At 40.3% G+C, this 25103-nt stretch overlaps 1 protein-coding gene and 1 pseudogene across 5 annotated transcripts in view; both read left to right on the plus strand.

The window, feature by feature from the left end:
* The window catches only part of grip1 (glutamate receptor interacting protein 1), a 303900-nt gene that overhangs the window by 140571 nt on the left and 138226 nt on the right, over positions 1–25103 (plus strand). The gene's annotated exons all lie outside the window — the stretch shown is intronic.
* LOC124629254 (uncharacterized) lies at positions 9765–9917 on the plus strand (annotated as a pseudogene).

Genomic DNA, 25103 nt, shown 5'->3' on the forward strand with positions numbered 1-25103 from the left:
AGTTGTGTTAGGTGCAAGATCGGTGTTAGGTCTTTTAAACATCATTTTAAACAAACGAAGCACTTCAGTGGAAATGGATCATATCCAGTCTGATACTGATCCAACAGATCACCTGGTAGGACAGTAGTGTTTTCGTTTTCTAGAAGAAAACGCCAGTCATTCTACTGAAGACCTGCCCGGTCAGCTTCACTAGAACATCTACTGACATGTTTTCTCCGCAGTGGAAGATTTGCAGCCCTATCTGTAAGAAAAGACGCGAGCCTTTCTAATTTAGACGAGCCCAGACGGTCACAATACATCACCGGTCCCTCTAAACCGATTAACAATTAATCGGAGAGATGCTCTGAATCACCGTTTATAGGGAAGGGTGTAGGGTTGACACGCTGGCATCTCTGTGAACCCTGACGGAGGATTTTTAATGAGCTGTATGAAGTTAGTAGGTGATAATGGAGAGATAATGTCTTTAAATCCCACCTGTCGCTTTGCGCATTAGAAATGTCTCTTCACAGATCCTCAGCTCGTCTTTCCTTACCAGACTCTAACGGATGGCGGGATTGTTGGCTCGTTTAGTGCGTTAATACGAAGGGAAAACAAACACGTTGGCTATATGATCACATAGCGTATTGTGTTTTACAGCCTTCGATGAGAATTCGTTGCTCGGCGCAGGATGTTTATCTCCCGTTCGGAGAAAATAGAGCTCAACCGTTTCACTCGCTTCGACTCATCTAGGACAGAGTTTTTCATTCATGATTCCACTTTTTAACCTGGTCAATTAGGTTTCTGTACAACTAAAAGCGTGGATTATAAACCCATCTGCAGGAGAAAAAGGGATTTAATGATCCTCGACTCTTGTTGCGTGTTACCGCTGTCAGCAGAAGTGCTGATCACACATTCAGGATGATCTTGTGGAAGTAATATGAGAATATTACAGCTCTTATGGGCGAATCTATATGTGCTTGAAGAGTTTACGATCCTTGATTTATTACCTGTTGTATTCTGCACCGTTGAGTGAAAGAGCCATGGATGACGCCTGCGTTGGCTTCGGTGACACGCACTTGCACGCTGATGTAAACTAATCGATCTTCACCGCTTTCATTCATCTGCCTTTGTGCTTTGGGGTATTATTTGGGGCACTTTCCTGTGTTGCAGATGTGATGAAGCTGACTACCATCCCAATTCCCCCTGCATGTGCAATAGAGCCCTCAGTCTTGTAGGCTTTGATGAATTCTGATCCTGTTGTGTTTGTGCCATTAACGAAGGCATCGAGCATTAATCACACGTGACAGCTGAGTGTCTGGCTTGCGAGTATCTCACTTCTCCCAGTCCAACAAGCTTCCTATTTGGGAGGAGTGGAGTTAACTGTACATTGATGAGCATTCTCGAAAGCTGCTGTTGATCACTAGCTGCAGGATTCAATTAAACCGATTAACTCGCGTCTCAGATTCTTTATTGCGGTCATAAAGGCCGTCTGGGAAATTGTCTTTTGTGTGTGTGTGTGTCTTTACCGGATGAACCGTCCATCGGGTTGTATTGTTTAGCCTGTTGGAATCGAAAACATCTGATTTCAGCTTTCGAGAAACATGAAATGTTGTTAAAGGCTCTGTGGGCTTGAGCTGAATGCATTCATATTCCTCACCTGTCTCACAGAATGAACGTATGCAACGGCGAGAAATGGAGACGGAGAATACATAAGCTTGGGTCGCATTTGACATTTTAATAAATGTTCTTATAGAAAAGAGAACAATAAGATTTTAAAAAAGAAAGCACTAGGTGAGAATCAGCATGACGTGGCTGTCTTGAAGCGAGTGCTGCTTTTCACTTCTTGAGCAGATGTAATAAATGATTCCATGCTGAAATGTGATGGAATTCCTTTTGACTTTCACATCTAATATGCGTTTCCTGATAAAATAAAGCTTCTTCTGAACTTCTTGTTTACTCTATCCATCCATTTCCCATTTCACAGGGGAGCCTGGAGTCTATCCCAAGGATAGGCTTGGGGCACAAGCTGGGTGGGACACTGTACGGGACGTCAACCCATCGAAGGGCACAATCACACCCACATTCACACACTACGGACAATTTGGAAATGCTAATCAGGCTACAGCGCATGTCTTTGGACTGGGGAGGAAACCAGAGTACCCGGAGGAAACCCCGAAGCACGGGGAGAACATGCAAACTCTACGCACAAAGGGCGGAGGCGGGATTTGATCTCCTAACCTTGGAGGTGCTAACCACCGTGCCGCCCTCTTGTATACTCCTCTTCTGGAATTTATTCCTGTATGACTTGCTGAGATGTGGATCTGCGTCTTTATCTTCATCCGAGCTTTCATCATGGCCTGGACCTCTTCTCTAATGGCTGCGCTTGCTGCTGGCCTGATGGGCACAAAAAGCACTGCAGGGACTATCTGCAGCATCGGGCTTGTATGCCGAGCCACTCTCTCTCCCCTCACTTCCTCCATCTGTCTATTTCTCTCTCTCTCGCTCACTCTCTCACGCTCTCTCTCACTTTCTCGTGCTCTCTCTGTTGCGCTCTCGATCTCTTGCGCTCTCTCTCTCTCTCACGTGCTCTCTCTCTCTCTCTTTCTCTCTGTCTCTCTCTGTCTCTCTCTCTCTCGACCTCGCTTTATCAAGCCTTTCCCTTCATTCTCTTCCCTCCTCTACCTCGCTCCCACTCAATTGTTTTCAACTTTGCTATCAGTACAATCCATCAAATGTGATGTGATTAGATGGTAGCTGCCTTCACATCCACTCTCTGTTCTCCATTCAGCGCGCTCTCTGTTTTTTTGATACAACTCTCAAGCTCTTGCTTTCTGTCACTTACACTCTTTCTTTTGGATAAAAAACAAATAGCACAGTATTAATCACTCTTTTTCTAAGCCCAAATTCAGAGGTGTTGAATGTTAAATCCAGTGAATAGCTCTTCACTGTCATAAGACATATTAGTCATTATCACCAACCAGCCCTCCCAACCCCCTGAAGTCAATAGTTTATTTAAACTGCCACTGTAGAAGTCACAAGACATGTGTTAATCCTCTGTTACTTGCTACTATTTGTAATCTCAGTAGTGTTTGATGGAGAAATAAGCATCTCAATGTTCAGTCTCGCTAGAATCATTTTCATTTGAACAGCAGCTTTAAGGTTTGCCGGTTATGATATCGACTAAATGACAAATTAATTGGAAAATTATTGTCAGAGGAATGGATCCAGATTTGCCTTTTGAGTTGCTATTTCAGTCTGGATTATGAGCGATCATAACTAATAAAGACTCGCTGCAGCACCCATACTTGGAGCGTAAGTGGATGATGAAAAGGAATGAGTTCTACGTTTGAGGAGGAGCTAATGCTTCTATTTGTGTTTGGGAATTTGTGTCGGCATATTGGCACACATTGTGTACTCTACAAAGTAATGAAATTCAGTGGAGTGATGGATATTATGCGCTCTAATCGTTAGTCATATTCATAACCAACACTAATATTCACAATACTTCACTGTTCCAATCATATTCCACCCATCCATCCATTTATTGTATCGTTTATCCTACACAGGGAAAAACCAAAGTGTGTTAGTAAGGTGTTGGGCCACCACAAGCCAAGTGAACCGCTTCAACGCATGTTGGCAGAAATTCTACAAAATGTTGGGTCTTCATTTCAGTATATACAGTCAGTCAGCTGTTCAGACATGCAGGGGAACCAGGTCACCAATCTGCTCACACTGTGCCATATCGCACAATGCACCCCGTCCAAAGTTATCCACCAGTAATGCCTCCAGTCACCTCAGTCTTCAAAACTTAATAAGTTCAAAGTCTCAGGTTGTGTGAGGTGTTCTCTACCAAAACATTAAAAGAAAAACACGTATCATATGGAGACAGAGGACACAAGCACTGCACTGACAATCTAGTTTGCTGTTAAACAGTTTCGTGACTGCGCCACCTTGTAATCAAGAACAACTTTCACTTTTTCCTTATATCATTCAAAGCATTTGTGCTACATGCAGAGTTCTTTTTCCTCGAATTCCTTGGAGTATGCTGAAATGAACGCACACCAACATCTGATATTCGAGTGTACTTCCTGTTGACCATCTTGGACTTTGTCAAAAACGGTGTTTTTCGCTACTCCTCCTACAAATTATGTCCAATCAACACCGAATTTGCCTCACATCATCTTGAGACCTGTCTAAAGAAAAGTTATCAAAGGAACTCTGATATTCAAAACTGATCTCCCATAACAAACTGGCAAATGCATGAAAATGCAAATCATTCTTCAATCCCTTTGCCTATAGTTATAACTCTGTTTTCCTCTGATTGCTTATGCAACAATTGTAGCGTGTCTGTGAATGTGTAACTCACAAATCTGGGTGCCTGGCCCCCGAAAATGCTGCTTGCACCTTTTATTATTATTATTATTATTATTATTATTATTATTATTATTTACACATTTTCTTGCCTTTCAGAGGACTTGGACTGCTCAGTTGTGGTTGGGGGGGTTAGCGATTAGTCTAGCTGTCTCTCTAACCAGAGTTTGACTGATATAGGAGTTGTTGTGTCATCTTAGCCAACCTTTAGAGTTTGACTCCTGTCTCTGATAAAGTGAACGCTCTCTGAGCAGCACAGGCGTGCTATATGTAATCTGACACCAAGTATGAAATGTCAGTGTCAAGCTGAAGAGCTGATGTTGCTATTAGCAAGCACTAGGATTTTACTTCAGCTGTCTCCCTGTCTGTAGCTGCAGGTACTATTTTTGCTGTGTAGCATCCTCATCCGCCTTTAACCTTTGCCACTGATGCTCCCACTGCATCCATTGACCTATAAAGATCAGCAGGCAAGAAATGATTTATTGTGATAATTATTACAGTGCAAAACCATAGACTGGTTTAGATTAACGAGCACATCTCAGCCCAGAAGAGCTGAGCGTTTGCTCTGAGCCCTCGAGTTTACCCTGCTCAATTCCAGTGATGTTCAGTAGCATTGTAAACAATTAAGTTTTTTAAGTACAGCATTTCGCTTCTTGCGAATTACCCGCGTTTAAAACATCACCACAGGGGACCTCAGTGGAGTACTGATGTGTTATATTATGCTAAAATCTTTTTGGGTGGACTCTATTAATTATATGTCAAATTTACATCTATTCCCCAGGCCTGTCTCCAAGTCTGTGTAGAGAGAGAAAAAAGATCTTCTAAACTGAAACGCAACATTTTTAATCCGCAGACTTGCTTCTAATGATTTCTGCTTAATAATAATGTTCATTCCAGAGCATTAAGAGCATTAAAAGTCAAAGAGAGCGACTCCGTCAGTAACATTATTGCTCGAGTGTCTATCCAACCATAATGCAATTACTATCTTGACTAATTTGCTCTTCTTCTTTTTCTCGTGGCTTATTTCACTTTCTTGTTTTCTCTCTTTAGCCCTTCCAGTTTTTCTACTCCAGTTCATTGAGATTTTAAGCACACTGGGCAGGAAAGCAGTTGTTAAACTGAGCACGAATGAGCTAGTGAAAATGGCACTGGGTGTGTTTTAATGATATTTTCCCACTAAAGATTTTCTTTACTGCAATCCAGGCCCCTTCAACGTATGTCTTGGCTGATTATGACTCGTATATTTCTGTCACTGATGTTGAGTTATGCTCTGCAGTTTCAGATTCGTTGTGTAGGGGAGTGAGGGGAGGGGGGGTCATGCACTGCCAACAATGGATTATTTAAGCAGAAATTTTCTTTTATTTACAATATCAATTAAGAGGGCTCTTCAAACAGCTTCTGGGATTTTCCAGTATAATCCAACTAACCCCTAAATAACTAAAGCTGGTGTTACACTGTGTGTTTACAGCAGTCGATTAAGATTATTACTAGTCATTACATAACGAATATTCTATAATGGTTGACTTGCGATTAAAGTAAATTGCTACGTCATCAGTCAGCACGATCCAGGCTCCTGCACAAAATGAATAGAAACATTCTTCAGAGAGGTAATAAGGCTATTTTCCTGTCCATTAACAAATTTCTTTTATGTCTTGCCATTGCCACTACCATATTTGTAGCTGTCCCGTGAGTTTCATGTCACCCTATGCCATCCTCTTATTGGTGTCGTTTAGCCAAGTGTTGTAGCAGAGGTCTCACACTCTGAGATTAAAAAAACAAAAAAACAAGTACGGACGTTGTAAGAACGTTGGGTGTGAGCACCTAACTAATGACCACAGTTCTTTCGCCGTGTGCGATTTTTGTCTGCAGCAGCAGTAAACTCGTACACTGTGAAGTCGACTCAACCTCTGGCTCCACCCACAGACTCTCCCATTCTTACAGTTTCGAGAACGTTCTCAGTTCGAACTGCTTAGTAAGTGATTACAATTATTTCTAGTACATTCTACAAAGTGTGCCAAACAAACCACAGACTAGCCTAGAAATCTCTTAGTCAAAATGTACTTGGCTATATTTCTAAAAGATATATATATATATATATATATATATACACACACACACACAGTGAGGGGAAAAAGTATTTGATCCCCTGCTGATTTTGTACGTTTGCCCACTGACAAAGAAATGATCAGTCTATAATTTTAATGGTAGATTTATTTGAACAGTGAGAGACAGAATAACAACAAGAAAATCCAGAAAAACGCATGTCAAAAATTTTATAAATTGATTTGCATTTTAATGAGGGAAATAAGTATTTGACCCCCTCTCAATCAGAAAGATTTCTGGCTCCCAGGTGTCTTTTATACAGGTGACGAGCTGAGATTAGGAGCATACTCTTAAAGGGAGTGCTCCTAATCTCAGCTTGTTACCTGTATAAAAGACACCTGTCCACAGAAGCAATCAATCAGATTCCAAACTCTCCACCATGGCCAAGACCAAAGAGCTCTCCAAGGATGTCAGGGACAAGACTGTAGACCTACACAAGTCTGGAATGGGCTACAAGATCATTGCCAAGCGGCTTGGTGAGAAGGAGACAACAGTTGGTGCGATTATTCGCAAATGGAAGAAACACAAAAGAACTGTCAATCTCCCTCGGCCTGGGGCTCCATGCAAGATCTCACCTCGTGGAGTTGCAACGATCATGAGAACAGTGAGGAATCAGCCCAGGACTACACGGGAGGATCTTTTCAATGATCTCAAGACAGCTGGGACCATAGTCACCAAGAAAACAACTGGTAACACACTACGCCGTGAAGGACTGAAATCCTGCAGCGCCCGCAAGGTCCCCCTGCTCAAGAAAGCACATATACATGCCCGTCTGAAGTTTGTCAATGAACATCTGAATGATTCAGAGGACAACTGGGTGAGTGTTGTGGTCAGATGAGACCAAAGGAGCTCTTTGGCATCAACTCAACTCGCCGTGTTTGGAGGAGGAGGAATGCTGCCTATGACCCCAAGAACACCATCCCCACCGTCAAACATGGAGGTGGAAACATTATGCTTTGGGGGTGTTTTTCTGCTAAGGGGACAGGACAACTTCACCACATCAAAGGGACGATGGACGGGGCCATGTACCGTCAAATCTTGGGTGAGAACCTCCTTCCCTCAGCCAGGGCATTGAAAATGGGTCGTGGATGGGTATTCCAGCATGACAATGACCCAAAACACATGGCCAAGGCAACAAAGGAGTGGCTCAAGAAGAAGCACATTAAGGTCCTGGAGTGACCTAGCCAGTCTCCAGACCTTAATCCCATAGAAAATCTGTGGAGGGAGCTGAAGGTTCGAGTTGCCAAACGTCAGCCTCGAAACCTTAATGACTTGGAGAAGATCTGCAAAGAGGAGTGGGACAAAATCCCTCCTGAGATGTGTGCAAACCTGGTGGCCAACTACAAGAAACGTCTGACCTCAAATCAATTTATAACATTTTTTTCTGGATTTTCTTCTTGTTATTCTGTCTCTCACTGTTCAAATAAATCTACCATTAAAATTATAGACTGATCATTTCTTTGTCAGCGGGCAAACATACAAAATCAGCAGGGGATCAAAGACTATATATATATATATATATATATATATATATATATATATATATATATATATATATATATATATATATATATATATATATATATATATAGTCTTTAGTCAGATTTTGTCTTCCAGAAACAATGATCCTCGCGCCTGTTGAGGTAGATCAGAGGAATTGGTGTCTGTAAGTAGTTTTCTGTACCATAGAAAAAGCTCAATTTCTCTACAGTAATCCCCCAAAAGAATCGCCAAACATCCCTTCTTTATGTCTGAATATAGTCTCTCAGGTGTGCTTCCTGTATAGTATAGTGTATACTGTTTCCACTGCAATTCCTTTGTGAAATGTGTTGATCCTGACATAAGCATCACGGAGTTGATACCGTATAAGCTTTTTTAAGTGTTTATTGGGCTCTAAAACAGCATAGGAATAGCTGCTCGCCATCCAAATTATAAGTAACGGAAGCATGGATATGTCCTGTTGTGTGCTAGCTATATCCTTCATTAGTTCATAGCATCACTAAAACCACACAACAGGTGTTGCTTAAAATAGAGTAAATGCAGTGTTACAAGTTATTTTGACTGTGTAGTAGTTTTGGACTGCTTTTGATTAAAGCCCTGTTTTTGTGTTCATGAACTTGCACTTAACCCTCCCTGAATTATGAGCAGGTGTGCGTGTGCTTTTCCCTGCTTTTCCAGGAGCCATGAATAGGCCTGTCATGATAACAGCATATCTCAGAAATAATTGCGATAAACAATATTATTTTCACTTTAAGACCACTTTATTCCACTGATATAATGATAATATAATAGCACGATACATCCTTTCAAAGAGCAATGAACTTTAAAATTCCTAAGAATATTCACACATTGAAAGTGGAATGTACAAAAATTGGTTTTGACCTTTGATGAAAATATCCTTTAAATTTAGTCAATATTTCATTATGGATGGCATATTTAGTCATTTAATTTAATCTGGACTGAAATGGCAGCGGATATTAGTCAACAGCATTTCAGTTGATATGAGAATGCAAAAAAAGAACCCAAATATTCACGTTTTATATATTAGCTTAAACGCTTAGTCGGTCTACTCAAGGTCCCTTTCCAGAACCTTCACACTAACTTTCCCTCAGCGGTGGAATGAACTTCCAACCACAATCCGGACTGCAGAATCCGTCACTAGCTTCAAAAAACAGCTAAAGACCCACCTTGAACCCTCCGTGAACATCTAACTAACCCCTAAAATGCCAACCCCACATTATTTTATTATTATTATTTTATATAATTATTAAAAAAAAAAAAAAAAACGTACTCTGGCTATTACACCTCGCACTTTGCTTTTCTAGAACTCAATATAAATCTTGCATGGTAGCACTACTTGTATTGTGTGTTTATATGATATTCCCCTTGATATATCGCTTTACTTGTTTTTCCTCATTTGCAAGTCGCTTGGGATAAAAGCGTCTGCTAAATGACTGAATGTAAACATGTATCAACAAAAACGTGTGAAAACTGGCCTTGTTGTGAAAACCTGATCTCCTGAAATAATATTTCAATTTGCACACTACTGTAATACAATATTGTGAAATCTTTATGCTTTAGTTAGTCATTGTCTGTGTTTTAGTGCGTTGTTACGGAAACAGCGTATTCACAACGTGACATACCATTCTACTTGGCGTCTTACTTAAGTTCAAGTTCTCTTGTGCATTTACGGCATTTAATGCAGAAGCGAGTTGTGATAATAGGTTTAAGTTGTGTAAATGTCTGATTAATCTCATGCGTATAGATGAGGTCACGTCCATATACTGTATGATAAGTCGATAACTTACCTGATACGTACCTGGCAGGGGAAATATCATGATCAAGAAGGTGGTTCGCCCAGGGCGAGGCTCAGCCATTGCACTAAGGTTGTGCTGACCTTTGCGAATTCCCCAAATGTGGGAATCTCGACTGCATAATTTCTGATAATCTGTGTTCGCGCTCTCCCCTGACATGTAGGAGCAGTGGGAATTGGGCTTGACGGTTAAGGCTCTGCGTTACTGATCAGAAGGTCGTGGGTTCAAGCCGCAGCACTGCCAAGCTGCCACTGTTGTGCTCTTGAACAAGGCCCTTAATCCTCGCTGCTCCAGGGGCGCTGTATCATGGCTGACCCTGCGCTCTGACCCCAACTCCCTAACATGCTGGGGTATGCGAAGAAAAGAATTTCACTGTGCTGTAACATGTATGTGACTAATAAAGACTCATCATTATCATTATCATGATGCATCGTGACAGGCCTAGCCATGAAGGCCACTTCATTATCCTTTCCAAAGTTACTATAAAACAGTTGCGGTAGATCTCGGTCATTACCCAAAAACTCAGCAGGCTTTTAGTTTGTTTTTAATTAGAGGTGATTAAGCAAAACATTGCATACAAAGTCATCCCAACCCCAGCAGAATCTGGCTATACAGTTCATATTAATTATGCCTGTAATTTTTAATTATCCGTGTTGCTGTTTGTTTGGATCTTTGTGTGTGTGTTCTGCGTAGATGTGAAGCTGACAACCCAACGCTGCTTCGTGTAATCTTCAAATAATCCATTGTGCTATAGAACCGAGCTTTTGAGTTCTCCATTCTGACAGAAGAGGCCCGAGAACTTTGCATTTTATTTTGTAATTAACTTCAAAAATAGAGAGGGAGAGAGAAGAGCAGCCATGTGGGAATGACTGATTAGAGCTGCTAGAAGTGATAACAGGAACTAACTTGTTTTGCAGATGTCCACAGTCTTTCTGGTAAGTGTAATTTAAAAACGGACTCTCTTAGTGATCAAGGAATGTAATTGTAAGCAAATCGCTGTTGTATAAGAACAATGAAACGCTTCAGGATTTGCAGTTACGGTTTATACACTATGACTTCAGTGTAGTACTACTGTTTATGTTCACTCTTTTACTTGTTTAAAGGGATTTCAAATGCAAAGTATGTAGTGTTCTTTTTTTTTTTTTTTTTTTTTTTTCTTCTTCCCTAAATGAACTGAACGTCTTCAAGTTCAGTGTTATTTAATAGCTTCCTTTTCTGCCGTTTCTGCTTTTTTCTGTGGCGCTGAATCACTTTCTCTCATTAAGAGTGGCCTAACAGGCTCAGAGTGTGGCAGGAGAAGACTAAGAATCTGATGTCCATACCAGGACAATTCCTTTTGCTCAGCTGGAGAAGTGAATGGTCATTACTGTGAGAGTAATAACCAGGTCTGCATTATCAGACCATAGGAGAGTGGGTTTTTTTTTTTTTTTTTGTTATATCCGATAACAATGAATGGAGATTCTGATTATGCTTGATGGTATGATGGAGGTTGTGGGTTATGTTGTGTAAATCTGTGTGCTTGTGTTGAAAGACTGCCAATGCTTTAATTCGCTTCCCTCCTCCAGGCTGAGTTTTTTTCCAGTGAGTACGTCTTTTGATTTTGCAGGGAACACTGGATCTTTAAGAGGTTAATGTTACTTGAGTACTCGATGTCGAGTACATCCACACAGAGCACATCCGTATTGGCATCTTAAAACCTGGCATAGTTTGTTGACTATAAATCGGGACGGAGGCAGATTAACAGAGCACTTGTGGCCTGGGTATAAAGGGTCCGTGTGGATGAATCATGATGTGATTCACTGTTCTTCTTTTTAGTTTCTTGCTACTGTCAAGCCAGAATGCAGCCAGAATTCAATGAATGCCTAGAGAGTCTTTGTGGTGGCTGGATCTGAATACAATTAGTAACACAATTGCCCACAACGTCTCTGTCTCTTTTTTCCAGAGACAGATACACAATTCCATTTTTTTTCACTGATATTGCATGCTTTTTCTTTCTTTCTTTCTTTCTTTCTTTCTTTCTTTCTTTCTTTCCTTCCAGCCTTCCTGTCTTCCTTCCTTCCTTCCTTCCTTCCTTTCTTCCACCCTTCCTTCCTTTCCTTCCTTCCTTCCTTTCCTGCCTTCTTTCCTTCCACACTTCCTTCCTTCCTTCCATTCCTTCCTGCCTTCCTTCCTTCCATCCCTTCTACCCTTCCTTCCTTCCTTCCTTCCACCCTTCCTTCCTTTCTTCCTTCCTTCAACCATTCCTTCCTTCCACCCTTCCTTCCTTCCTTCCTTCTACCCTTCCTTTCCTTCCTTCCTTCTACCCTTCCTTCCTTCCTTCCTTCCTTCTACCCTTCCTTTCCTTTCCTTCCTTCCTTCAACCATTCCTTCCTTCCTCCCTTCCTTCCTTTCTTCCTTCCTTCCTTCCTTCCTTCTACCCTTCCTTCCTTCCTTCTACCCTTCCTTCCTTCTACCCTTCCTTCCTTCTACCCTTCCTTCCTTCCACCCTTCCTTTCCTTCCTTCCTTCCTTCCACCCTTCCTTTCCTTCCTTCCTTCCTTTCCTGCCTTCTTTCCTTCCACCCTTCCTTCCTTCCATTCCTTCCTGCCTTCCTTCCTTCCTTCTACCCTTCCTTCCTTCCTTCCTTCTACCCTTCCTTCTTTCTACCCTTCCTTCCTTCCTTCTACCTTTCCACAAATATAAGTGTGTTACCAATGGACCATTGGTATCACTCATTGGGAGAGGGTCTCACCTGTATTACAACCCGTAAATTGTTCATTTCTGACCAGTCAAATTGAAAATAAAGGCCAATAAGCACTTGCTGTCTTGCTAACCGAAAATGTGTTGCGTGCAAGTTTTTGTGCATTTCCATTGTGTAGATAGAATCGACCTTAAAGCTTTGGGATTGCCAATTGGTTTTTAATGCCTGGTATCCGTTAATCGGCTCTGAAATGCCAGCACCTTTGATGTAAGCCGATAGCAGGATGATGACTTGACAACATATATTAAAGTTCCATGAGAAAACATGCTATAAAATAATCCAATTCGTTCCTCCTTTGACCGTGTACAGTTTAGAGGCTTCACTGCTGGTGTAGTATTGTATTTCTCAGGTGCTTCATGGCATGGCAGCTGTCACTGTGTGTGCTCAGTGTAAGGGAAATAAATACCAGCTAGTGCAGCGTCAACACACGAGCTCCTGTAATAGAAAGAAACCATGTCTTTGTTGAGCCATAAAATTGTGACATGGCTAAACCATCGATTACCGGCTATGCATATTTAGTATGTTTTCTGGTCATCATGTCAACTAATGCTGCATTTGTTCATGGTTCTAAAGAGCTAGACTGACCTTTAGATTACGAAGGCTGAGAGTTGGATGTCGTTCAGGTTTAGGACTGGTCTGAGTCTCTTCAGCTGCGCCGGGAATTCAGAGAGAGTTATGTTGAGAGCGTTGTGTTTTCAGCCAAAATGACACATCACACAGCACAAACACTGCCCACATGGTTAGTACTGGATGAACAGTAGCACTCGCATAGGTGCATACCTGCACTGTACCGACTCATTCCCTAAGGCATACTGCCACAAGGAGACGGCTGCAGTGGACTGAAGGGAAGATTAATTGCCTCTGGATTTTGCACTGCTCTGACTCGGAATCAGTCCGCCGCTGGCCAAGCACTAAGAGGTGCATTGCAGAGATGGAGAGTTGCTGACTACGTCCACTATGGAGGTGATCTGGCACAGTTTGGAACACATGGTCTTGCTTACGGTATGAATGAGCTGCAGCTCCTGTTGTGCCATCACTGTCTCACTGCAGTACTGCACGCGAGCACGTGCAGTAGAACCGCTGTTTTCATTAAGGACCCCATACTGAGTATTTTTATGGTGCTGGAACACCAATATAGGCTGAAACGCTGGATAGGGACCAGAAGGTCTTGATTTTCTGTAATTCACAAAGACTTGTATGGTTACATAATCTAAGACTAATAATAAGTGAATTCTAAAATGTCCTGTTGTTTAGCAAAGAGAAACTCATCATTGTTGAGGCTCTTTGTGTTTGTGTGTTTATTTAACAGTTATGGAAGGAGTCACCAGTGTTAGCACTTCATGGGTAAAACCGTTTCTTTACGTTTTTCATTACAGGAATGCCTAAGGCATGAGGACATTGCACTTTGTGATCTCTCTGTAACAGGCTGCAATTTTACTCTTATTTACTTCAAGAGAATGTGAGGGAACAACTGTTTATTGATTGCTATGGTATAATGTAAGCGTTAACAGGAACTAACAAGCATTTAAGAAACGTTCCACAAGTACAGGTATAACAGACCCCCCACAAAATGATCCAGACCAGGATGGTGTGATATGACTCGACGTAAAAAGCAGAGTTTCTTTATTTATTTATTAATGTACAACATGTCGGCCATTTTAACGGTTTATAAAACCCCAATTCCGAAAAAGTTGGGACAAGTATGGAAAATGTTAATAAAAACAGAGAGGAGTGATTTGTAAATGTACTTTGACTTATATTTAAACAAAGGCCGAAAACCACTTCTGAATGCATGTGATTGCCGATCCCTCAGACGTCACTGTGTTAAAAACCGTCGTGAGTCTTTACTGGAGATCCTGACATGGGCTCGGGAATACTTTGGTAAACCTTTGTCAATCAACACCATTCGCTACTGTATCCACAGATGCAAGTTAAGGCTTTACTATGCAAAGCAGAAGCCATGCATCAACACAGTCCAGAAGCTCCGCCGACTTCTCTGGGCTCGGTCTCATCGGAGATGGACAGTAGCACAGTGGAATCGTGTTTTGTGGTCCGACGAGTCGACATTTCAAGTAGTTTTTGTACAAAACAGCCATCGTGTACTCTGAACCAAAGAGGAAAAGGACCATCCAAGCTGTTATCAGCGTCTGTCATGGTATGGTGGTGTGTCAGTGCCATGGCATGGGTAACTTGCACATCTGTGAGGGCATCATTAATGCAGAAAGATGTGTACACATTTTGGAGCAACATATGCTGCCATCCAGAGCAGGACAACACCAAACCACATTACATTTCCTGGATTACAAGCGCATGGCTGCGTAAGCAGAGAGTGCGGGTGCTAGCATGACCTGCCTGCAGTCCTGACCTGTCTCTGACTGAGAATATGTGGCACATTATGAAGCGCAAAATAAGGCAATGAAGGACCCGTACAGTTGCACAGCTGAAAAAATGCATAATGGATGAATGGGGGAAATTCCACATGCTAAACTTAACCAATGGTGTCTTCAGCACCCAAACGCTTAATAAGTGTTATTTAAAGAAAAGGTGATGTTACACAGTGGTAAAAAGTCGACTGTCACAAATGTTTTGGAGTGTGTTACAGTCATCAGATTTGAAATGAGTGCATATTTTTTTAAAAGAAATAAATTTCACAAAGTAAAACATCCATTAATGTGTTTTCATTATAGTACTGGGTGAATTGAATTTTCAAATGACACTGTTTTTTTTTTTTTTTTGTGTGTGTGCATTTTTTCATACTGTCCCAACATTTTGGGAATTGGGATTGTAATAGGTTTAATATTATGGAATGTCTGAGAGACATGTTAGTTCCTGTTTTGTCTAATGTTAAGCCCCTATAAATAGTCATTATCTAACCAGCCCCCCCCCCCCCCCCCCCCCCTCTCTCTCTCTCTCTCTCTCTCTTTCTTTCTTTCTTTCTTTCTTTCTCTCTCTCTTTCTCTCTCTCAAAAAAAGTTATTTTTTACCAAGAAACCATAAACGCCTCTGTCCTGAAGATTTTCCTGTGCTGGGAATCTTTGCAAAGCACTATGAATGTTACAACAGCATGTTTTTTTTTTAATCAGTTTATTATTAGTCTTTATTATGTGATGCGTCCACCATACAAGTCTCTGTGATTGAGATTTTACTATAGAAATGATAAAATATTAGACCTGTTCATGTTACAGCCAAAACTAGTGTCTGGACTGTAGGGTTATACAAAAATAATGCACACCTTCTGACCAATCAGATTTGAGAAACCAGCCGCTCAGTGGTACAAGTTTAACTAGAGCCGCGTTGTATCAGGCCACTTCTTCATTGATCCTTTTCCTGTATTCCTTACACAACAGACACAATAATTACGAGATACCCTTTGCAAACATGATCTAGCGAATTAACTTAATTTAACCTTACTACTAATGCACTGCGCCATCGCCTTGTGTTTAAACACATGATGAGTGAAAAACTAAGACAAAAGCCACACAATACATCCATCAGTCAGAGACTTTGTTTGGCCAAAGGCAAAAACACAACAGACCGAATGGTTCAAGTACTTGCTTGTTTTCTCTGTCACATACTTGAGTTGCCAAAATGATCAAAATGCACACATCAGTAATGAACACAGAACACAGCATGTCACAAAGGGCATGTTTATCATGGCTTGGCAACAGAAGTGTGTAGAGAGTTGGCTCGGGTATTAAAATGTCAGGTTCAGTAAATAAAAATTGATTAATTGATACGGGCCAGTATCATTTATAATGACTTCAGCTACTCAGCTCTCACAAGTCTTGATTTTATTCACTGTTCATGCACGGTGTCGAAGAACCACGGCATAGATTTAGCACACAGCTTTCAAATTATTAGCTGGTCAAAATTATACTGCAAATGTTGTTGAAATCGATCGCTTCTATAGAAATGACACAATGCACCACTGTGCACATCCATCCATCCATCCATCCAACCAACCAACCATTTATTGCCCTACACAGGGTCGCTGGGGAGCCTGGAGCCTATCACCGGGGAACTCTGGCCCAAGGCAGGGGACACCCTTGATTGGGTGCCAGCACATCACCGGGCACAATCGCACACACGTTTACACACTACAGACAATTTGGAAATTCCAATCAGCCTACAGCGCATGTCTTTGGACTGGGGGAGGAAGCCAGAGAACCCGGAGGAAACCCCCGAAGCACAGGGAGAACATGCAAACTCCTGTGCGCGCACAGGGCAGAGGCAGGATTTGACCCCTCAAAGTGCTAACCACTAAGCCGCCATGCCCTCTCAGTGCACAACCATTTCCTGACCGTGTATCTTGCAGGACACACTAGTTAAAATTTCATACAGTCCTCCTTCTCCTTTATTTTGTCAATTTCGTGGTTGCGGAATGCCAAACAGCAACAGAAATAAGACGCATTACATCAGTTAGTTCTGCCAGACCATCTCAGACACTGATGCCGTCTCAGATGTGCCGAGAAGATAATAATAGCAGACCCTGTGCTGGGTGTGAAAGTCAGTACCTCTTTGGTGATGATGCTGCAGGCAGCAAGCAGGAGACTAATTGCTGATCTGTACACTGAAGCTAATTACCTTCTCGTGCATTCTCAAATTCTCACCAAAAAAATAAACAAATAACTAAATAAATCCAACCTCATTATCATTGTTATTTGCCGCTGACCATAGTTAAACACACTGACTCAACCTGGGTCTAAAAGACATCCAGCAGTGGCCTGAGGCTGCATCGTTATGCAGAAAGCACAGCTCGGTTTAATTGCTCGCTCTCCATTTTCAGAAGCTACACAGGCCTCGTGTTGTTTAACACCTGTTCAGTAGGATGAAGATTCTTCTTCAGCTCTTTCTAGTGCGTCTAATTCTGCAGCATTCAGACTACTCCTGCAGGATTTTGAGAATGGTAGAAGGTTACTTTAGTCAGGATGAGATTGCAAGTTTAAAGCTTAAGTAAATTTCCAGGGCTGAGAATGCTGTCTCTCTGCATTAGATCTCATCCTCTGCATTAATGCATAATGCAGATTACTTGTACTCCGGACTAGTGATGAAGAGTGTACCTGAGGCTACACACTCGGTATCCTTTTAGAGCCTCTGAGCGCTCTGATGTTTTATTCTCTGTTTAGTTTTCACTCCTATTTACTTAATTGCATTTTCCCAGCTTTATGCTCACTTTTTATTGTTTGCAAGGAATATACTATAATGATATGCTGCATTTTTTCTTTTTATCATTCGTCTTGCTGGAGCAGCTCTTTTCCACTGGGAATAAAAGCTTGAAGGTCAACAAGGTTACAATAGTTTATAGCACAGCATATGTAAATATGTGTGTGTGTGTGCGTGCGTGTGTACAGTATATATACATATATGTATGTATGAATGTGTGTATGTATGTATGTATATACACACACACAAACACACAGTATATATATTATATACTGTGTGTGTATATATATATATGTGTGTATATATGTATATATATACATATATATATATATATATATATGTATATATATGTATATATATGTATATATATATATATATACATATACATATACATATATATATATACATATATATATATATATACATATACATATATATATATATATATATATATATATATATATATATACACATATATATATATATATATATATATATATATATATATATACACATATATGTATATATATATACATGTGTGTATATATATATGTGTGTGTGTGTGTGTGAATACATACATACAAACAAGCAGGCCGATGTGGCTGTTTATATTTGTTTCTATAGTCACAATTTACACAGGGGCTTATGTGAGAGATGTTTTGAATAAACAGATTGAAAAACCGTGTATTTGAATATGGTCAAGTTTTCTGCGATGAGCCATTAACATTTTTGGAAAGAGGCTGCAGCATCAGTGCTTGATAAAACAGATACAACTGTTTCTTAGGGTTTCTGAAACAGGGAAGTGTTTGCATTTTGTGGTTTCTCTGTAGCTGCTATAACATAAGTGATAACAGGTACTAACTCGTTTTGTGAACGTTCCACAACAATAAGGCTGAGCGATGTGACAAAACTGTCATATCGTGATACTTGAGGGACATTTCGACAATACACGATGTGCATCACGTTATAATAATTTAGTTAACAAACGGTCTACAAAACAGCAGTAAATTTGCCCAGCATTACACAACAGTAAATGTAACTGAGGGAATATTGTGGCTTTTTAAATAATTCATCGCAAGCAAACAGCTGTGTGTTCAACAGGGATATAGAGACAGTGTTGAACAGTGATGTGTTGGAATTACAGTAATAAGGTTTTTTTAAATTATTATTTTTTTTTTTTTATTTTTATAAAATTTTGAAAGCATTCAGTCTGATTAATTCAACCTTACTGAGGTTCAGGCCTGATTCTTTGATTATAACTGCATGGTTTTAAAGTATGCTTCATGCACCTCCATTGCCCTTAAGGTTCAATCCTTTGCCATGGAAACATAAGTGCTGCCTGCCATATTGGCCTGAAAACCACACACACACACACACAGTTATGTGACTATGTGGTATAAATATAATGGAGGTTCCATGCAAATGTCAAGCGTAGCATGGAAACATCTATGAAAAGTGAACTTGCCTGCATATGTCTGTATTTAACTCCTTTGATTAAACTAAATTAAGGTAAAACTATCATTTATTCTTCAAATGCGATGACTTCTCTGATACAGAACATTTTATTTCATCCAGCCATATGGCACAGTTTCAGTAGAAGGGTATTATTATCTACTGGAGTAGAGTTTCATTGGATTCTTAGTCAAGGTTAGAAAGTAATGTAAAGAAAATTAATTCTGAATCATTTTGGTATAATATATGTATATTTAATCCAGTAAAGAGCAGTGAGCAGCAATAATATAAACAATATTTGTTGGATGACCCTTTGCATCTATAGTTTCTGGTGTACTTTATACAGCTTTATCAGAACATTGGATGGTGTTTTTTTTCTGACCATCTTGGATAATCTGCTTCTCTGGAGGGTTTTTGCAGTTAATAGATTGTTTTTGTTTTATTGTCTGAAAAGTGGTCTGTTATGTAATATGTTAATTTCTTTGCGAACATGCAAACTTCTTTTTTTTGTGTGTGTAAAATTAATATCGTCGAAAAAAATTGTTTGTAAATCTAAAAATGGCTCTTGATGAAACACCAATGCAGAAGGCATCAAATAAACATCTAAGACGAAATTTGTAATTAAAAAAAAGATGGTGCCTAATACATTTTGCACAATACGTTGTTTATATATTATATATATATTTATATTACACACACAAATTTAAAATGCTAATTTTGTGTTTCTCTTTATTATATATAATGAGTTCTGCTACTGACTTCATACAGTTTGTTCAATAAATATGATTACATCTGTGGCTCACTCTCTATATATATTAATTTATGATTTAATGTGATTACATTCTATATATAGGGATCCACTATAATGTCAGAATAATATTGGTATCCGTATATAAGTGTTAAACAGTATCAAATTATAGATCTGACAGATTCAAACTAATACTTGATAAACAGCAGTTAATAATAATAAAAATAATAATAATACCTAATGCATTTGTTAAATTCTGGACGAGCAAAACGAAACATAACGATGGTACATGAACTTAATTTTAACTTGATATGATTAATTGTTGCTTGTTTATTTATTTTGAAATGAATAAAATGTTATAAAAATAATAATAACGGGAAGTGTTACTGTACATCAAGATGTTATCATGTAAGGTTATGGGCAGCTGTTGAGCCAGCTGTTTTTGGTTGACAGGCGTAGAACATAATGCTGATTTCTTCAATTGTAGCCCATTCACCTCAAGGTTCTACATGTGCATTTTGAGATGCTTTTCTGTTCACCACAGTTGTAAAGAGTGGTTATGTGAGTTAATTATGGACTTCCTGTCAGCTCTGAACCAGTCTGGTCATTCTCTTCTGACCTCTCTCATCAACGAGGTGTTTCTGCCTGCAGAACTGCAGCAGTTATAGAAATACTCAAACCATCCCATCCGGACCAACAATCATGCCATGGTGGAAGTCACTGAGATCACAAATTTTCCCCATTCTGAGGTTTGATATGAACATCAGCTTGAAGCTCTTGACGTTCATCTGCATCATTTTCTGCGTTGCTCTTCTGCCACATGCCTCTCTGATTAGAAAACTGCATGAATGTACAGATAAACAGTATTTTACTTGGGAATTTGTCGTTTCCCTGCGTGAAACATCACATGACAAAATCTGCCAACTAACCCATTGATGCTAAGCTTTACAAGTCCAAATTCACATCTATAATGCTGGAACTTGCCTAACTTACTCTTAAGCTACAGTGCTGTAGTAGCACAAAGCCTATTAAATGTAGAAGCACTTTCTCCAGTGCTCTCTTCATTTCTGTATTGATTACCAGAAGCCTCCCTTTGCTTCACAGCTTCCAGTTCCTGATTGTGTAGCAGGACCCCAGGCCTTAGCCTTCGTTCCTCTGCCCTGCCCTACTTCTCCTTTGTTCAGTTTTTTTCTGAGTGCTTCACTCCCCTGAGGAGGCCCTGGATTCTAAATCGATTCACTCTGAAGCCATTCCTCTGTCTGTTACCTCCGAATGACTGTCAAACAGGATCTGTAATTATTTGCTGTACTGCTAGGTGAATTCAGTTCTCTGACTGGATTGAAGGCAGTATTTTCTTTCTGCAGTCCATTTACTGGACACCCACTCTGACTCCGATTTTAAAGAAGAGACTGATGCTGGTCGTTGATGGCTGCGAACTGTCACAGTGGGACATGGATTCTGCCCGTAAGCAATGAGATTTCACTTGTACAGGACCGCTTTCCCTTTAAAACACATCGTAGCAAACCTGAAGCAGGCATAATAATGGAGGGTCTTGCAGAATAGCGAGTCGAAATGTTGTGATCAGATGTACAAATTAGCTGCATAGTTAATTCTGCTTGTCTTTGGGTCCTTTTTCCACTGTTGTGAAGCTGCATTGTAAAACAAACTATATAATTGGGTATAAGGAGACTTTACTTGTTGTCTGCATAAGAATGGAGACACTCTATCACTCAGCAGTCAGATGTCCCAGGGCTGCCTCTCTAGCTGATGAAATATTCAACATTTTCAGTGTGCTCATGTTACCAATCAGCATGTACGCACACACACACACACACACACACACACACACACACACACACACAGACACACACAGACACAGACACACACACACACACAGACACACACACAGACACAGACACACAGACACACACATATTGTAACTGGTAGTGGTTTATATCATTTCAAAGCTAAGGAAGGAGAAGGCTCCTGTGTGTGTGTGTGTGTGTGTGTGTGTGTGTGTGTGTGTGTGTGTGTGTGTGTGTGTGTGTGTGTGTGAGTGTGCTTTTTTGTTGCCCTATGGCTTGTTGAAGAGGTCCTTACTCCATGAGAAATTGTTTTTTTTAACACAGAGTCAGCCCTTCTTCTTCTCTTATACTTCTCTACACTCCTCATGCATATTTAAGAGCGAATGTGAAATTGACAAACGCTCTGTTGACTAACCCTTTCACTTAATTAGCTTTCATTAATCGCCTCTGTTCGTTTTTTTTTTTTTTTAAATTTAAATTTTTTTTTTAACCAAACTCTGTAGCCACTGGTGTTGGGAAAAGAAGGCAATGGGGTATGTAGTATACCCACTGTGATTTCATTTTACTGCTCTTTAATGATCACTATTTCCAGTGCTGTTTGTGCAGGCTTGGGCCCTGGGTTCTTTTCATGGTTTTTGGAGTGCAGAGCAACTGCTCGGCCAGAGTTGGGAATAAAATGACGAGTCACTCCAGAATAAAGCGGTGCCTTAGCCATTATAGGCTGCCATTAACATAGCTCATGCTGCCTTTTTATTATGACCTTAGCTATTTCTCAGCTCTATTTGTCATAGCAATGCTGAGGATGGGTTCTATGGTTACGGAGGTCATTACTTGTTCATTTGGATTGTGGGACTTGTCTACTCTTGAATGGGAATTTATTTCTCAGTTTAATATACTAGTTTTTCCGAACCATCAGTGGCACTGGGTAGAATAAACACAGAGGATTTTATTTATTTATTTATTTATTTATTTATTTATTTATTTATTTATTTTTGGTTTGTTTGGTTCTTTCTTTATTCAACTTCCCATCTAGACCATGCTGAGTTCAGGTTCAAATTTGAATCCAGATAGTGCTATTGTATCACACCCATAGTTTGTATTGGACATAATCACACATGAAACCAATTATTATTCATTATACACTGCTATATAACGGTTTACAATGACTCGGGGTTACACTATCGTTAGTGTCATAACATTTTGCAACGTTTTCTATACTAATTGATGGTTTTTGATCAGATGGAAGTAACGGTAAGGAATAGTTTGAAGATCCGCCGTCATTATTAAGAGCTGTAGTGTTGAAATATCACAGCGCTGTGTACTGTAGAAGTGTAGAAGCAACTTTATGAGAAAAATGGTGGCTGTCTGTAAACTTTGCTTAACATTAGTTACTGGCAAGCATAGTCTAATGTGAGGAAATCAACCAAGTGACAGAAAAAGAAGAAGGAACTGGTGAAAGACAGCTCTCTTTTCAGACAGCCTTTAAACTCTCTGTTCGTGACACCACTGACGGGAGAAAAATCAATGCCCAAAGCTGTTTGAGTCATTCAAGATATTGTCAGATTTTATCACCTCTAGGGGTATACTGTGTGGCTGCATGACTGTTTTGACTCAATACATGCTTGTGCTAATTCCTCACAGGATGTGAACTGAGGTTTTTCTAGCTAGTTTACTTTAGACCGCTGTCAAAATATGAATTCCAGTCCCCCCAATTCCCAGCCACTAGCTAACTCTCCCTGATCACATGACCTGCCTACTAATCAGGGAGGGTCCGGGCTAACATGTGCTTTCTCCAAGACACGTCAAGCCGACCTCTGAATCTTTTCAAACTGCTGTTCATGCAGCGTCACAGGGCAGTGTGACACACTCGAAGGAAAGCGCTATCTGCCCTCTTCCACATACACAAGCATCCACACATGGCCCATTTTGCACTCTTGGTTTTTCGGGACTCTTCGAGATTCAATTTTGCGATCTCTGGATGGTTTTCCACTGCGCCACTCGGGAGCTTATGGTAAGATCTTTAAATAAGCAAAAGTAGCAGTCTTTCTTCTCTGATGTATCAACCACAAACCAAAAGCAAAACATGACCCTAAAACTGTGCTTCTTCACCCATTTACTTTTCCAGCCTTACTAGATGCTAGAATGCTAGAATACTAGATGCTAATTCAAGGTGATTACAGCCACGAAAACAAGCCAAAAATACCAGAGTACTGACAGTCATTAAATGATTAAGATTGTACCTTATTATTTTTTACAATTCAATTGGGTAGAGAAGCAGTGAGGAATAAAAAAAAAAGATAATTACATTGGCTCAGGGTGAGCAACGCTTGAAAAGTTTGCGTTTTAGTTTGGTGGTGTTTACTGAAGCAGGGATTATTCACGAGCGGAGCTGATGAAGTGGGAGTTGCTCCAGAACCCCAGATAATTTGAAATGGGCTTTTTCAGGACTCCATTATCACCGGGTAAGGTAGAACTTTGTGAGACTTTCAATATGCAGATGCAAACTTTCTGTTGACTGTGTGGGTCTGTGTTAAGGAGCAAATTGGTCCATCATGAATGGAAAAGACACGTTTGATCTCGTGGAGAAATTTGAGTGGTCATTTCTTTTAAGCTGTTATTTGAAAAAATTGAAAAGCCTCTAGATTGTCTTTTAATACTGAGGTTCCATGTAGTGCAGTCACACCACAAAGGTAAATGGGTGTACTGTATGTGTACAAGTATTTATCTCTTTTGGCACTTTTCCCGTGCACCGTACGGCTCGGCTCGACTCTGCTCGCTTTTTGGGGGCTTTCCACTGTGGATAGTGTGTATCTGGTACCTGGTATTTTTTTAGTACGACCTCGATCGAGGTTCCAAGCGAGCCGAGCCGATATTAAATGCGAGCCACATATAGAGGGGGTAGGGGATTCTCCTTAACAAGTGGTTCTGTATCGTGCCTGTATAAATGTGTGTCATTTAATACATACTTTGTGTACGGTGATATTCTATTAATTGAATACAGCATTATTCCTGCGTGATGGAGAGTGGAAGATGGCACCCACATTGAGGCGGCCACTAAACTGCAGTGGAAAAGCAAGCAAAGTAAAGCGAGTCGAGTCGAGTAGAGCCGTACCGTGCAGTAGAAAAGTGGCTTTTGTGAGGACCAAAAAAGGACCAAATGTGCTCACAATGATAGAATAATGTTAAACGCCTCCACGAACATCCAGCTTTCACAGAAATACAGTGTTTTCACTGTGTATTTTCATTAAAAAAATTCCTTTAGTTTACTGATGTTAAGGTTAGGTTTAGGTGTAGGCATAGCACTGACTGCAATAAACATGGTCACTGGAAGGTCCTCACAATGATGGGTGAGAGAGACTGAGTCAGTGAGCCAGTGAGCGAGCCGGTCAGTGAGTGTTTAGTGGGGGGTATTTTTTATATATATATTTT

This window comes from Ictalurus punctatus, chromosome 19, assembly GCF_001660625.3.
Source record: "Ictalurus punctatus breed USDA103 chromosome 19, Coco_2.0, whole genome shotgun sequence".
Classification (NCBI taxonomy): domain Eukaryota; kingdom Metazoa; phylum Chordata; class Actinopteri; order Siluriformes; family Ictaluridae; genus Ictalurus; species Ictalurus punctatus.